The sequence below is a fragment of the Loxodonta africana genome, chromosome 19, assembly GCF_030014295.1.
Source record: "Loxodonta africana isolate mLoxAfr1 chromosome 19, mLoxAfr1.hap2, whole genome shotgun sequence".
Classification (NCBI taxonomy): Eukaryota; Metazoa; Chordata; class Mammalia; order Proboscidea; family Elephantidae; genus Loxodonta; species Loxodonta africana.
The window spans coordinates 34,601,005-34,614,753 of NC_087360.1; positions in this window are offsets into that span (position 1 = coordinate 34,601,005).

Genomic DNA, 13,749 nt, shown 5'->3' on the forward strand with positions numbered 1-13,749 from the left:
TTGGAGGCAGCACATTCTGTACCTAGAAAGAGCGCCACAAGCCATTTCTTGAGTGATACAGAAGGATACTATGTCTGAATGGAGCCCAGAGCAAGAAAGGTCCCAAGATGCAATACCAAAGCCCTGAGCTTGGGCCCTTGGCAGAACCTGTGATGACTCCTATGGCAGAGAAAGATTTCACAGGAAGCCTCTGGCCAGCTCCCAAGGGCACTGTAGTAGAAACCCCTAGAGTTCAGGAGCAAGGCAATGCTGTATACCATTCACAAAACAGAACCATGTTAGTGGGCCCTAGAAGAAAGTGAGCATAATGGCTCATCATGAGCTGGGTGTTCCCAGAGCCACCAAATCATAATGTTGGTCAGACCCAGCAGCAATCATCATAAAAAAGCTGCATCCTCTGAGGCTCTCTAACATCTGAGGGGGGAGGATAATCACTATCAGCCTAAAGCTGATTCCTATGAGGTGGAGGTCAGACACATCTCCACTTTCCAATCTTTTTACCAATTCTGACACCAGCCATCCCTCCCATGGCACTCTCTACTACTCTGCTGGGTTTGATAACTTGTTGCAATGGCCACACAGAATTCGCAGTCCATACTCGTGATTATGGGGTTTATTAGGGAAGTAAAAACCAAAACCCAGTGCCGTTGAGTCAATTCCAACTCATAGAGAACCTAGTGGACAGAGTAGAACTGCCGCATAGAGTTTCCAAGGAGTGCCTGGCGGATTCAAACTGCTGACCCTTTGGTTAGCAGCCGTAGCACTTAACCACTACGCCACCAGGGTTTCCATTAGGGAAGTAACAGGTTACAATTCAGGATCAGGATCAACTTGGAAGTGACAGGAACAACACAGGATACAGTTCCTCAATCAGGACAGCTTCTTCTTCGCTGTGCCCACAGACAGGCTTTTGCTGCCAGGCCCTGCTTGGCCCTGGCCTCTGCCACTGGCCTCTGCCCTGCTTGGGGCAAGTACTACAGATCTTTAGCTTCTCTGATAAGTGCCTGAAGACACCCCATCCCTCCAGTCAACCTCCTGCCTGAAGGCACTCTATCACTCTGGCCTACCACAGCCATCTTGTGCCCTGCCATCTGATGCCACTGCCATCTCCAGTGTTACAGATCTCTGTCTCCTGGGTCTAGGAGGTTCTCAGCACAGGTATCCAAAGGACATGCTCTGTTCTGAGCTTTTCTTCTTGATGGTAATGAAGTCCCCTCCGAGCCTCCTTTTAAGCTTAGCAGGATGGTAAAACTGACCAATCTCCACCATTAGGGTTCCATACACCTTATTTACATTAGCAGACTATTCAATCCCTGCAAAGGTTCTGTGCACCTTATTTGCATAGTCCCACCCAATCATTTTGTGGAAATTACAAGACCATGGCAAGAAAGGCCGTATAAAAGAGATTCATCGTACTGCAGTCATAAAACCGGAGTGACAGGGCCAGGAGTAATCTCAAGCAAGTCCAGAGGACACACAGAGGCTGCACAAGCAAGTGGCCAAGGCCCCTGTGTGCCCCCATGGCACTGACAGCTCTCCCTCAGCTCAATCCTGTAGCCCTGAGAGTCAGGGGTGAGGGAACAGCCCCCAGCTGCGGAGCTTCTTCAGGGCACTCGGTCATACACTTGCGTAGAAGAAGGAGTGGCCAAGGCAAAGGGGATCCAGACCCACCCAGGGCAGTAGCAGCTAGTTTTGCTGGTTTGTTCAGAGGCCTGGACAGGGCACAGATAGAAGACTGAAGACAAGGAAGTTCTGGGAGGTGGTACAAAAGAACTGGCATCATATGGTTGTGTGTTTCTGATTGGAGCCCAGGCGTGGAGGTCGGGGGCCCAGTTCCCTACCCCTACCAGTGATGATGTGGGGAGTCTGTGTACCCACCCTCGAAGAGGAGGGGTTGCTTTCCCCAGGGACATGGAGTCCCACACACATAAACTTGTGACAGGTGCCTGGTGTCATAGTTATCTAGGGCTACTGTAACAGAAATACCACAAGTGGGTGGTTTTAAAGGAGAAAAATTTATTTCTCACAGTTTAGGAGGCTAGAAGTCCAGATTCAAGATGCAGGCTCTGGGGGAAGTCTCTCTGTCTCTGTCTCTCTCTTTCAGCTTCTGTAGCCCCAGAATTCCTGGGGTCCTTGGCAATCTCTACATGGCGTCTGTCTTCTCCCTCATTTGTGGCTAATCTGCTCTTTTTATACCTCAAAAATCATTAAGTTGAAGACACCCCCTACACTGATATGGCCTCATTAAACAACAAAGAAAACCCTATTCCCAAATAAGATAACATCCACACATACAGGACTCTGACACATATTTGGGGAGACGAAATTCAATCTGTAACATCTGGGCACTCTGTGCAGCTCTTGCCAGCAAATAGAGGAGTCCGCACCCTGGCACAGCTAACTGACCCGCAGCCTCCTGAGGGCCAGGGCTGCTGCTGTACATTGGGGGCAGGGAGGAATGTGTGTGATATCTTGTGGTGTTCCCAGCACAATTGTCACTGTAAATGGGCAATTAAGTACAGCCACCACCACCTGATAAGAGCCCTCAGGGTTGAGCATTTGGGCCAGCCCAACAAGGGAGCCACCCAAACCCTCAGGAGAGGTAATGGGGGAGGAGGACCATGGAAGAGGAGGAAGAGGGAGACTCTGAGTTATGGCTGGCAAGCAGCAGGTCTGCAGGTCATCTTCTAACCTTCCATGTGTGCATTTTCCTGGAAATTGTCTGAGAAACTGGTCTGGATGGAGTGACCAGTGAGAGAAGCCAGTGGAGCTGAGCATGGTGGGTGGGCCAGGCCATCCTGCTGGCCCACCGAGAGCCCCTTTCCTGGTGGGTACCCTCTGGTGTATAATGATGACTGGCAGCTGACCCCTCTGTCAAAGAAGCACCCTCTTATGTTCTTTCTGGGGGTCTTAACAAAAGGTGGTACAGTAACATCCTTGGCTTTGTGTCTAGACAGTGGTTTCCTGTCAGCCCTCTTGACTTGATCTTTGTTCCAACCCATTTCTTAATTTAAGAATCATTTGCCATCTGGAGAGGTTGAGATTGAGAAATGACGTTTCCTTTAAACCCAGCAAGTCCTAGCTCTTTTTCATTTTATGTTTAAATTGATACACAGTAAAAATTCCTGGGTGGCACATATGGTTTGAGCTCAACTGCTAACCTTTAGGTTTGAACCCACCCAGCAGTACTGCAGAAGAAAAGGCCTAGTGACCTGCTTCTATTAAGATTCATGCCAAGAAAACCCTATGGGGCAGTTCTACTCTGTAATACACACGGTTACCACGAGTCAGAATCCACTCGATGGCAACTGATGAAAATGATGACAAAATTGACTATTTTTGGTGTACAATTCTAAGTTTTAATATGTGTATAGATTCATGTAACAACCACCACAGTCAGGATACAGAGTAGTTCCACCCCAAAAAAACTGCCTTCTGCTGCCCCTTCCCAATCCCCCGCTCCTGACACCCACTGATCTGTTCTCCATCACCATAGTTTTGCCTTTTCCGAAAAGCCATGTAAATGGAATCTCACAGTATGGGAAAGGGCCTGGCTTCTTTCACTCAGCAGAACGTCTCTGAGATCCACCCGTGTTGTTGTGTGTCTCACCTCCCCTCAGCTCCTCTACAGTTACTTCCTCTTCATTGTGATAGTATTCCACGGTATGATGTATCACCGTTTGTCTACCCGTTCCTTGGCTAATAGACATTTGGGTTGTTTTCAAGCACTGGCGATTATGAGTAGAGCTGCTCTAAATATTTTGTAGAGCTTTTGGTGTAAACATAAGTTTTAATTTCTCTAGGGTACATACTCTGGTTCATATGGCAAGTGTATGTGTAACTTTATAAGTTGGCCTCTTTCTAACAGTTCATTCTTTAGCACAGTTCTCTCCTATTGTAGGCAGCTAGTAGCCAGGCAGCACCTTGAACACTCTGCCTAGAAATCTCCTCAGCTAGATCACTGCATTCATTAGATACGTTTTCCATTTTCTGCTCCACCACAGGTAACAGTGTTCCTAAACTTTCTGCCACTACATAACAAGGGTCTCCTTGGTGTAGCTAGGTGACTCTCATTTTGCAGTCAGATGATTGCTGGGTTGGAGTCATTGCGAAGTCATCCTCACTCACTTGTAGGTGCTCAATGCTGGTTGTTGACTGGTCCTGCAGCTGGGGCTGGTGGTTGGAACACCTATGCATGTCCTCTCCTTGTGGCTGCTTGTGTCTCCTCATAGCCTGGTGGCTGGGTTCCAAAGGCAAGCATCCCGAGAGAGGGGAGCTGTATCACCCAGCTATATGATGTATGACCAGGCTCTAGTATCACTCCGTGCCTGTTGTGTTGCATTATTGGTTAGAAGTAAGTCATTAAGGCAGCACATGTTTAAGGAGAAGGAATTTAGTTTCCACCTCTTGAAGGGAGGAGTGTCACAGAATTTGCTGACATGTCTGAGAACCACCACTGGAGACTATTAACCAAGGTCGAATGGTGAAGAGATGGGGCATATGCAGAGGTGGACAGGTGCAAAGATGGTGTATTTACTGAGGTAGACAGGTGGGTAGGTCCTCCATTTACCAAGGTGGGGAACACTAGGTGTCTTAGTTATCTAGTGATGCTAATACAGGAATACCACAAGTGGACAGCTTTAACAAACAGAAGTTTATTGTCTCACAGCCTAATAGGCTAGAAGTCCAAATTCAGGGCACCAGCTCCAGGGGAAGGCTTTCTCTGTTGGCTCGGGAGAAAGGTCCTTGTCATCAATCTTCCCTTGGTCTAGGAGCTTCTCAGAGAAGGAACCCTGGGTCCAAAGGACACACATTGCTCCCGGTGCTGCTTTCTTGGCGGTATGACTTCCCACGTGTCTCTCTGCTCACTTCTCTCTTTTATGTCTCAAAAGAGATTGATTCAAGACACAATCTAATCTTGTAGTCCTGCCTCATTAACATAACTGCCACTAACCCCAGCTCAATAACATCATAGAGGTAGGATTTACAACACAAAGGAAAATCATATCAGATGACAAAACAGTGGACAATCACACAATACTGGGAATCATGGCCTAGCCAAGTTGATACACATTTTGGGGGGACACAATTCAAACCATGACTGTAGGTGAGAAACAGATTTTTTTTTAATAATTTTGATTGTGCTTTAAGTGACAGTTTACAAATCAAGTCAGTCTGTCACATATAAGCTTATATACACCTTACTATATACTCCCATTTACTCTCCCCCTAATGAGTCAGCCCGCTCCCTTCTTCCAGTCTCTCCTTTTGTGACCCTTTTGCCAGTTTCTAACCCTCTCTACCCTCCCATCTCCCCTCCAGACAGGAGATGCCAATACAGTCTCAAGTGTCCACCTGATACAAGTAGCTCACTCTTCATCAGCATCTCGCTCCAACCCATTGTCCAGTCCCTTCCATGTCTGATGAGTAGTCTTCGGGAATGGTTCCTGTCCTGGGCCAACAGAAGGTTTGGGGACCATGACTGATGGGATTCTTCTAGTCTCAGTCAGACCATTAAGTCTGGTCTTTTTATGAGAATTTGGGGTCTGCATCCCACTGTTCTCCTGCTCCCTCAGGAGTTCTCTGTTGTGTTCCCTGTCAAGGCAGTCATCGGTTGTGGCTGGGCACCATCTAGTTCTTCTGGCCTCACGGTGATGTATCTCTCTATTTCACGTGGCCCTTTCTGTCTCGGGCTCATAGTTATCGTGAGACCTTGGTGTTCTTCATTCTCCTTTGATCCAGGTGGGTTGAAACCAATTGATGCATCTTAGATGGCGGCTTGTTAGCATTTAAGACCCCAGACACCACCGTTCAAAGTGGGATGCAGAATGTTTTCATAATAGAGTTTATTATGCCAATTGACTTCGAAGTCCCCTTAAGCCATAGTCCCCAAACCCCCGCCTCTGCTCCGCTGACCTTCGAAGCATTCATTTTATCCCAGAAACTTCTTTGCTTTTGGCCCAGTACAGTTGAGCTGACCTTCCCTGTATTGAGTGTTGTCCTTCCCTTCACCTAAAGTAGTTCTTATTTATTAACTAATCAGTAAATAACCCTCTCCCACCGTCCCTCGCTCCTCCATTTCGTAACCATAAAAGAATGTGTTCTTCTCAGTTTGTACTATTTTTCAAGAACTTATAATAGTGGTCTTATACAGTATTTGTCCTTTTGCAGGTGACTAATTTCACTCAGCATAATGCCTTCCAGGTTCCTCCATGTTATGAAATCTTTTACAGATTCCTCACTGTTCTTTATCGATGCGTAGTATTCCATTGTGTGAATATACCATAATTTATTTAACAATTCATCTATTGATGGACACCTTGGTTGCATCCAGCTTTTTGTTATTGTAAACAGTGCTGCAATAAACATGGATGTGCATATATCTGTTCGGGTAAAGGCTCTTATTTCTCTAGGGTATATTCCAAGGAGTGGGATTTCTGGGTTGTATGGCAGTTCTATTTCTAACTTTTTAAGAAAATGCCAGATAGATTTCCAAAGTGGTTGTACCATTTTACATTCCCACCAGCAGTGTATAAGAGTTCCAATCTCTCCGCAGCCCCTCCAACATTTATTATTTTGTGTTTTTTGGATTAATGCCAGCCTTGTTGGAGTGAGATGGAATCTCATCGTAGTTTTAATTTGCATTTCTCTAATGGCTAATGATCGAGAGCATTTTCTCATGTGTCTGTTAGCCACCTGAATATCTTCTTTAGTGAAGTGCGTGTTCATATACTTTGCCCACTTTTTGATTGGGTTGTTTGTCTTTTTGTGGTTGAGTTTTAACAGAATCATATAGATTTTAGAGATCAGGCGCTGGTCAGAGATGTCATAGCTGAAAATTCTTTCCCACTCTATAGGTGGTCTTTTTACTCTTTTGGTGAAGTCTTTAGATGAGCATAGGTGTTTGATTTTTAGGAGCTCCCAGTTATCTGGTTTCTCTTCGTCATTTTTGGTAATGTTTTGTATTCTGTTTATGCCTTGTATTAGGGCTCCTAACGTTGCCCCTATTTTTTCTTCCATGATCTTTATCGTTTTAGTCTTTCTGTTTAGGTCTTTGATCCACTTGGAGTTAGTTTTTGTGCATAGTGTGAGGTATGGGTCCTGTTTCACTTTTTTGCAAATGGATATCCAGTTATGTCAGCACCATTTGTTAAAAAGACTATCTTTTCCCCAATTAACTGACACTGGGCCTTTGTCAAATATCAGCTGCCCATATGTGGATGGATTTATATCTGGGTTCTCAATTCTGTTCCACTGGTCTATGTGCCTGTTGTTATACCAATACCAAGCTGTTTTGACTACTGTGGCTGTATAATATATTCTAAAATCAGATAGAGTGAGGCCTCCCACTTTCTTCTTCTTTTTCAGTAATGCTTTACTTATCCGGGGCTTCTTTCCCTTCCATATGAAGTTGGTGATTTATTTCTCCATCACTTTAAAAAATGTCATTGGAATTTGGATTGGAAGTGCATTGTATGCATAGATGGCTTTTGGTAGAATGGACATTTTTACCATGTTAAGTCTTCCTATCCATGAGCAAGGTATGTTTTTCCACTTATGTAGGTCCCTTTTAATTTCTTGCACTAGTACTTTGTAGTTTTCTTTGTATAGGTCTTTTACATCTTTGGTAAGATTTATTCCTAAGTATTTTATCTTCTTGGGGGCTACTGTGAATGGTACTGATTCGGTGATTTCCTCTTCGATGTTCTTTTTGTTGATGTAGAGGAATCCAAGTGATTTTTGTATGTTTATCTTGTAACCTGAGACTCTGCCAAACTCTTCTATTAGTTTCAGTAGTTTTCTGGAGGATTCCTTAGGGTTTTCTGTGTATAAGATCATGTCATCTGCAAATAGAGATACTTTTACTTCCTCCTTGCCAATCTGGATGCCCTTTATTTCTTTGTCTAGCCTAATTGCTCTGGCTAGGACCTCTAGCACAATGTTGAATAAGAGCGGTGATAAAGCCATCCTTGTCTGGTTCCCGTTCTCAAGGGAAATGCTTTCAGGCTCTCTCCATTTAGAATGATGTTGGCTGTTAGCTTTGTATAGATGCCCTTTATTATGTAGAGGAATTTTCCTTCAATTTTTTTTTTGCTGAGAGTTTTTATCATGAATGGGTGTTGGACTTCGTCAAATGCCTTTTCTGCATCAATTGATAAGATCATGTGGTTTTTGTCTTTTGTTTTATTTATATGGTGGATTACATTAACGGTTTTTCTAATATTAAACCAACCTTGCATACCTGGTATAAATCCCACTTGGTCGTGGTGTATTATTTTTTTGATGTTGTTGAATTCCACTGGCTAAAATTTTTTTGAGGATTTTTGCATCTGTGTTCATGAGACATATAGGTCTGTAATTCTCTTTTTTTGTGGTGTCTTTACCTGGTTTTGGTATCAGGGAGATGGTGGCTTCATAGAATGAGTTAGGTAGTATTCCATCATTTTCTATGCTTTGAAATACCTTTAGTAATAGTGGTATTAACTCTTCTCTGAAAGTTTGGTAGAACTCTGCAGTGAAGCCATCCGGGCCAGGGCTTTTTTTTGTTGGGAGTTTTTTGATTACCTTTTCAATCTCTTTCTTTTGTTTCAATCTCTTTTTTTTTGTTATTTAGTTGTTCTACTTCTGATTGTGTTAGTTTAGGTAGGTAGTGTTTTTCTAGGAATTCATCCATTTCTTCTAGGTTTGCAAATTTATTAGAGTACAATTTTTCGTAATAATCTGATATGATTCTTTTAATTTCAGTTGGGTCTGTTGTGATGTGGCCCATCTCATTTCTTATTCGGGTTATTTGTTTCCTTTCCTGTATTTCTTAAGTCAGTCTGGCCAATGGTTTATCAATTTTGTTAATTTTTTCAGAGAACCAGCTTTTGACTTTGTTAATTCTTTCAATTGTTCTTCTGTTCTCTATTTCATTTAGTTCAGCTCTAATTTTTATTATTTGTTTTCTTCTGGTGCCTGATGGATTCTTTTTTTGCTCGCTTTCTATTTGTTCAAGTTGTAGGGACAGTTCTCTGTCTCTGATTTTGGCTCTTTCTTCTTTTTGTATGTGTGCATTTATCGATATAAATTGACCTCTGAGCACTGCTTTTGCTGTGTCCCAGAAGAAACAGATTTTGAGAAGATGATCTTGAGTTCATTCCTGGCATGGTGACCAGATGTTTATTGGTCATCCAAAAAGAGTAGGGCTGGCTTCAGGAAACACAAGCCTGGAGCAGAGGGAGAGGTCAGGCTGGAGGTATCAGTTTGGTAGTGACTGTCACAGAGATGATGTCTGAAGCACCAAGGTTGAGAATGGGGAAAGATGATGGATCTGCCAGGGCTGGGAGGAGGAGGGCACAGTGGACATTGTGGTAGCCCTCCTGAAACTGACCTGCTGCCCTTTTTCTAGCAGAACTCTGACTTGAGTGGGTAGTTAGTTGACTCCATCCGTCTCCCTGATCTAATGGTGGGCATTGTATTCCTGGGCATTGTAGTTGGTTTAGGTGCATGCACTTGACGTGGTTCTCTGAAGGAGGTATGCTGGGAGAGGTTTCCATGGGCAGTCACAGGGAGTATATGGGAAGAGATGGGGAGGTTTGGGGCCACAGCAGCCATCCTGCAACCACGAGGCAGGCTGGGCGGGGCAGGGCCATGCACAGAGGGGGTCAGCTCCATCACCAAGCTGCCAGATTCACAAGGCCCAGGCACCCTACATTAGACCTCTTGTGACAGGAGTTGAGTCAGCAGGTTCTGTCACTTGCAGTCCACAGTGCTCTCACTGATGCTGGAGTGGAGGCAGCAAAGGAGCCCAAAGAAGGGCCAGTGAGGTGGGAATGGTGGGTATGTGACTGTGTTGCCCTAGTCAGCTAACATTCGCAGAGCCCCCTCCCACAACAACAGGGTTCTAAACACCTCACAGGTTGAGTCCTGAGAGCAATTCGTTTATAGATTGGGAAAATGAGGCACAGAGGGGTGACAGTCACACAGCCAGTAAGTGACAGCTGGGGTATAAGCCAAGTTGTCTGTTGCATCTGTGGGCTGCACAGTATATTTTCAGACATCAAGGAAGGAGGGTATTAACAGAAGTCCTCATAAGCCCTTCGATGCCGCTAAATTGAGAATGAAATCGTCTTCACAAAATTTGGCAAAGTGGAGGTCATCAGCAAGTTTTGGGCAGAGTGAACCCCAGAGATGGTGTGGACAGAGCCTAGATGGCCTACGTGGAAGAGTAAGGGGTCCAGACCCAGCTGGAGACAACTCCTGAGAAGCTGGCTGGTGGGAGTGGTGACATTGGGCCGCTCCATGGGGTCAAGGAGGTGGTAGTGTGGGGTGAAGGAAAGGGGTTTAATGTTTTGCAGGGTCTCCTAGGACATGTGGGACAGCAGGAGATGAGGCCTTGAAGGCTACCCTGTATCAGGGGAGAAGGCAGAGAACTGGACACAGGGACTATAGGGTTGTGGATTTAGGAACGAGCAGACGCAGCTTTCCGCCAAGCTATTTAATTCCTGGGTGATGAGTGGGAAGTTTGGGGCCAATGTGTGGTCGGACTGCAGGGTTACCGGACGGCGTTGGGTCCTCTCTGGGGCTGGAGACCAGAAGTTTAGGGGCCAGGAATCTGCGTGGCTGGGTGTTTCTCCAAGGCAAACCCTGGTGGTATAGTAGTTAAGAGCTACGGCTGTTAACCAAAAATGGTCGGCAGTTCAAATCCACCAGGTGCTCTTTGGAAACCCTATAGAGCTGTTCTACTCTGTACTATAGGGTCGCTGTGAGTCGGCATTCACTCAATGGCAATGGGTTTTTTTTTTGGGGGGGGGGGATGTTTCTCCAGACTTGCTCACCAGCCTCGGTACAGCCCAGAAGTGGATGAGGAGCTAGGCTTTGCTGCTGTGGCTACCTGAGGAGGCTGGGGAGGGGAGAGGGGGCTGAGCCGGGGGACTGGGCCGGGTCGGGTCCCCTCGGGCCTACTGTACCAGAGCGAGGCTCCCCGGGCGGCGTGGGGCCTGCACGGTCGGCCAGCCGCTGGTGGGAACGAGGGACGCATGCTGGGGCCGAGACTCCTCTGGCCCCCCCGCTGCCCGGCCAGACCCCTCTGCGGACTCGCGGCCGCCGCCCCCGAGGCGGCGCAGGGCCTCCGCAGTCGGGGATTAGTGCGCTCTTCGCTGGCGCGGCCGGATTAGCTCGCGTGGACCCGGCGCCCGGCCCAGGGATTACGGCACGCTCCCCCGATGTATATATCCGCGCCGCTGTGGCGGCGGGGCCCGGGGGGGAGGGCATGGCGGCAGCCCCGGGTGCGGCAAGCCGCAGGGGCCCCGAGCGCCCCTGTCCCTTCTCCATTGAGCACATCCTCTCCGGCCGGCGCGAACGGAGCCCCCCGGCCCTGGCCGACTGCCCGCCACCGCCCGCGGGCCGCCAGAGCCCTGGGGAGCCGGCGGAGCCCGCGAGGCCCGGGGAAACCAAGGCCGCGCCCTGCGCCTGCTTTTGCTGCTGCGGTCCCCACGCCGCACCCCGTGGGCCCCGGGAGCCCGCCGCTAGCCTGGGTGAGTGGGCGCGCCGGGGAGCCTGGCGGTGCGGTGCCTGGGCCGGGGGAGGCGCGGCGCGGTGCGGGCAGAGTGGCCGGGTTGGGCCCCGAGGCTCACGCGCCCCCGCCTGCAGGCGCGCGGCTGCCGTGGCCGCTGAGGCTGGGTGCTGCAGCGCCCTTGCCCTTGGCCGCGTCCGCGCCGTCCGGAGGCCCCGCGGTGCTGCCCGGCCCGGGCCCGCAGCGGCGCACGCGGCGCCACCGCACCATCTTCAGCGAGGAACAGCTGCAGGCCCTGGAGGCGCTCTTCCTACAAAACCAGTACCCCGACGTGGGCACGCGGGAGCGCCTGGCCGGCCGCATCCGCCTGCGCGAGGAGCGCGTAGAGGTGGGTGCCCGCCGGCTGGGTGCCGCGGAGTGGGGCGGGGGCGCGGCCGGACGGGAAGAGGCGTCCCTGTGGACTTTCTCGCCTTCGTTCTTCCATTTTCAAAGACATCCGCGGCCTGAGCATGGCCTGACGCGCTGGAGGGCCCCGGGGCTGCAGTGGCGTTCTGGGCGGTTCCGGGGTTGAGGGGCAGGAGGGGGCAGGCGCGTCGTGAGTGTTGCTGGAACTGGAAATGAAAGGAGGTGAGACTAGTTTTCTTTTACTACTTTGTTTTAAACTTTTTTTTTTTTTTCCTGATGATAAAGGAGGCACGCGTTCATATTCCAGAACTTGGGGAGCTCTGAAAAGCGCAAAACGCAGAAGGGGCATCCTGGGTGCCTCCGGGTGAGGGTGGGAAAGGGTTCCTGTCCCACAGCCCAGGCCACAGTCCCTCTGCAGCGGACAAGGGGCGTTGGCGCGCAGCCCTGCCAGATGCCGGCTCTGCAGCCCTCAATTGCCCACAGCCGCTCCAGGATGGGGGCTAGGGGGTGGGGGACGCGAGTCTTGGGGCTGAGACTGAGTAATCCCCTCCCCCTCGTCCGCAGGTCTGGTTCAAGAACCGCCGGGCCAAGTGGCGACATCAGAAACGCACCTCAACATCCTCGAGGGTCCTACCCGGGGCCAAGAAACCACCCAAGGAGGGCTGCTGATGTTCTGGAAGCACCACTGGGGCTTGGCCGTGTCCTTTGGGGCTGGCTCAGAGAGGACAGATTTACTCAAAAAGAAGCTGGGAGAGGATCCCAGCCGCTTCTGCCCCCACAGCTTTCTGAGTCCTGAAGCTAATGCTCAGAGCAGCGCCCCTCAGCGGGAAGGGGACATCCCTTGGGCCCTGGTCAGGTCACCTGCCACCAAGAGAGGAGGGCATGCTCAGCCCCTAGTGCCCTCTCCTTCCCCAGTGAAGGGGAGGGCTGGCAGGGGAGCAGGTCCCATGGAGGAAGGAGCATGCAGGCCAGACTCCCCAAAGCCCCTCAGGAAGTGCTAACCCCACACCAGAAAAGGAACCACCTCTTACGAACACTGGGACCCAGAGTCTTCTCCACTGGAGTCTCCTTCCCCACTTGAGGACATTCTGCCATTCTGCCTCTCTTCTCTCTTCCAGTATGGACATACAGTCCTACTTGGTCACAGCTGACCTGGCGTACTACCTCGCCCCCCACCTGGATAGGTGCTGTGGGGGGTGGGGGAATCTGTGCACATCCTAGTGTGTCAGGACCTATAGAATAGGAAGATTGGATGATGTAATCCCCAGAAGCCCCCTCCCCTGCTCCTTAGTCCTGTGAGTCTCATGTTGATACTGAGAAATAAAACAAGCAATTAGACTGCAAAAGCAGTCCAGAGTATGAAGTTCACTGTGTGGCTCCCCTTCAGAGCCCAGCTGGGGCCCTGCCCCTCCTCCTTCCTTTTCAGGGATTTGAAGCCTGGTATGTCTTTGGGAGGGAGCACAGTTGAGGGAGCCCTCAGGTGGAGTGAGCCTGCACAGTCCCTGTGCCAAGCTTTCCCCCAGCAGAGCAAATTGCCCCCTGGATCATAGCCTGGCACCCTGGGGTCAATGCTGGCCACTAGGTGCTGTTAACCCACTTCATGGGTGGCGGGTTCCTTGGTTTCCTCCTCTCTGGAGGGTTTCCATGCTGTGGTGTTGGCCTCTCACAGGGCAATCAATCTCTGCCATCCTAGGGTGGGGAGGTTGGCCTGGGAAGACCCCCGCTGCTCTGGAAAATGCTTACCCTTCCCTCCATCATCCTGGCCCCAGGGTGAAGTATAGCATGAAAACATAGTTTCTGTTCTCCAAGTGGGACCATACAGTGGGTCCAGGGAACCCAGCACCCCC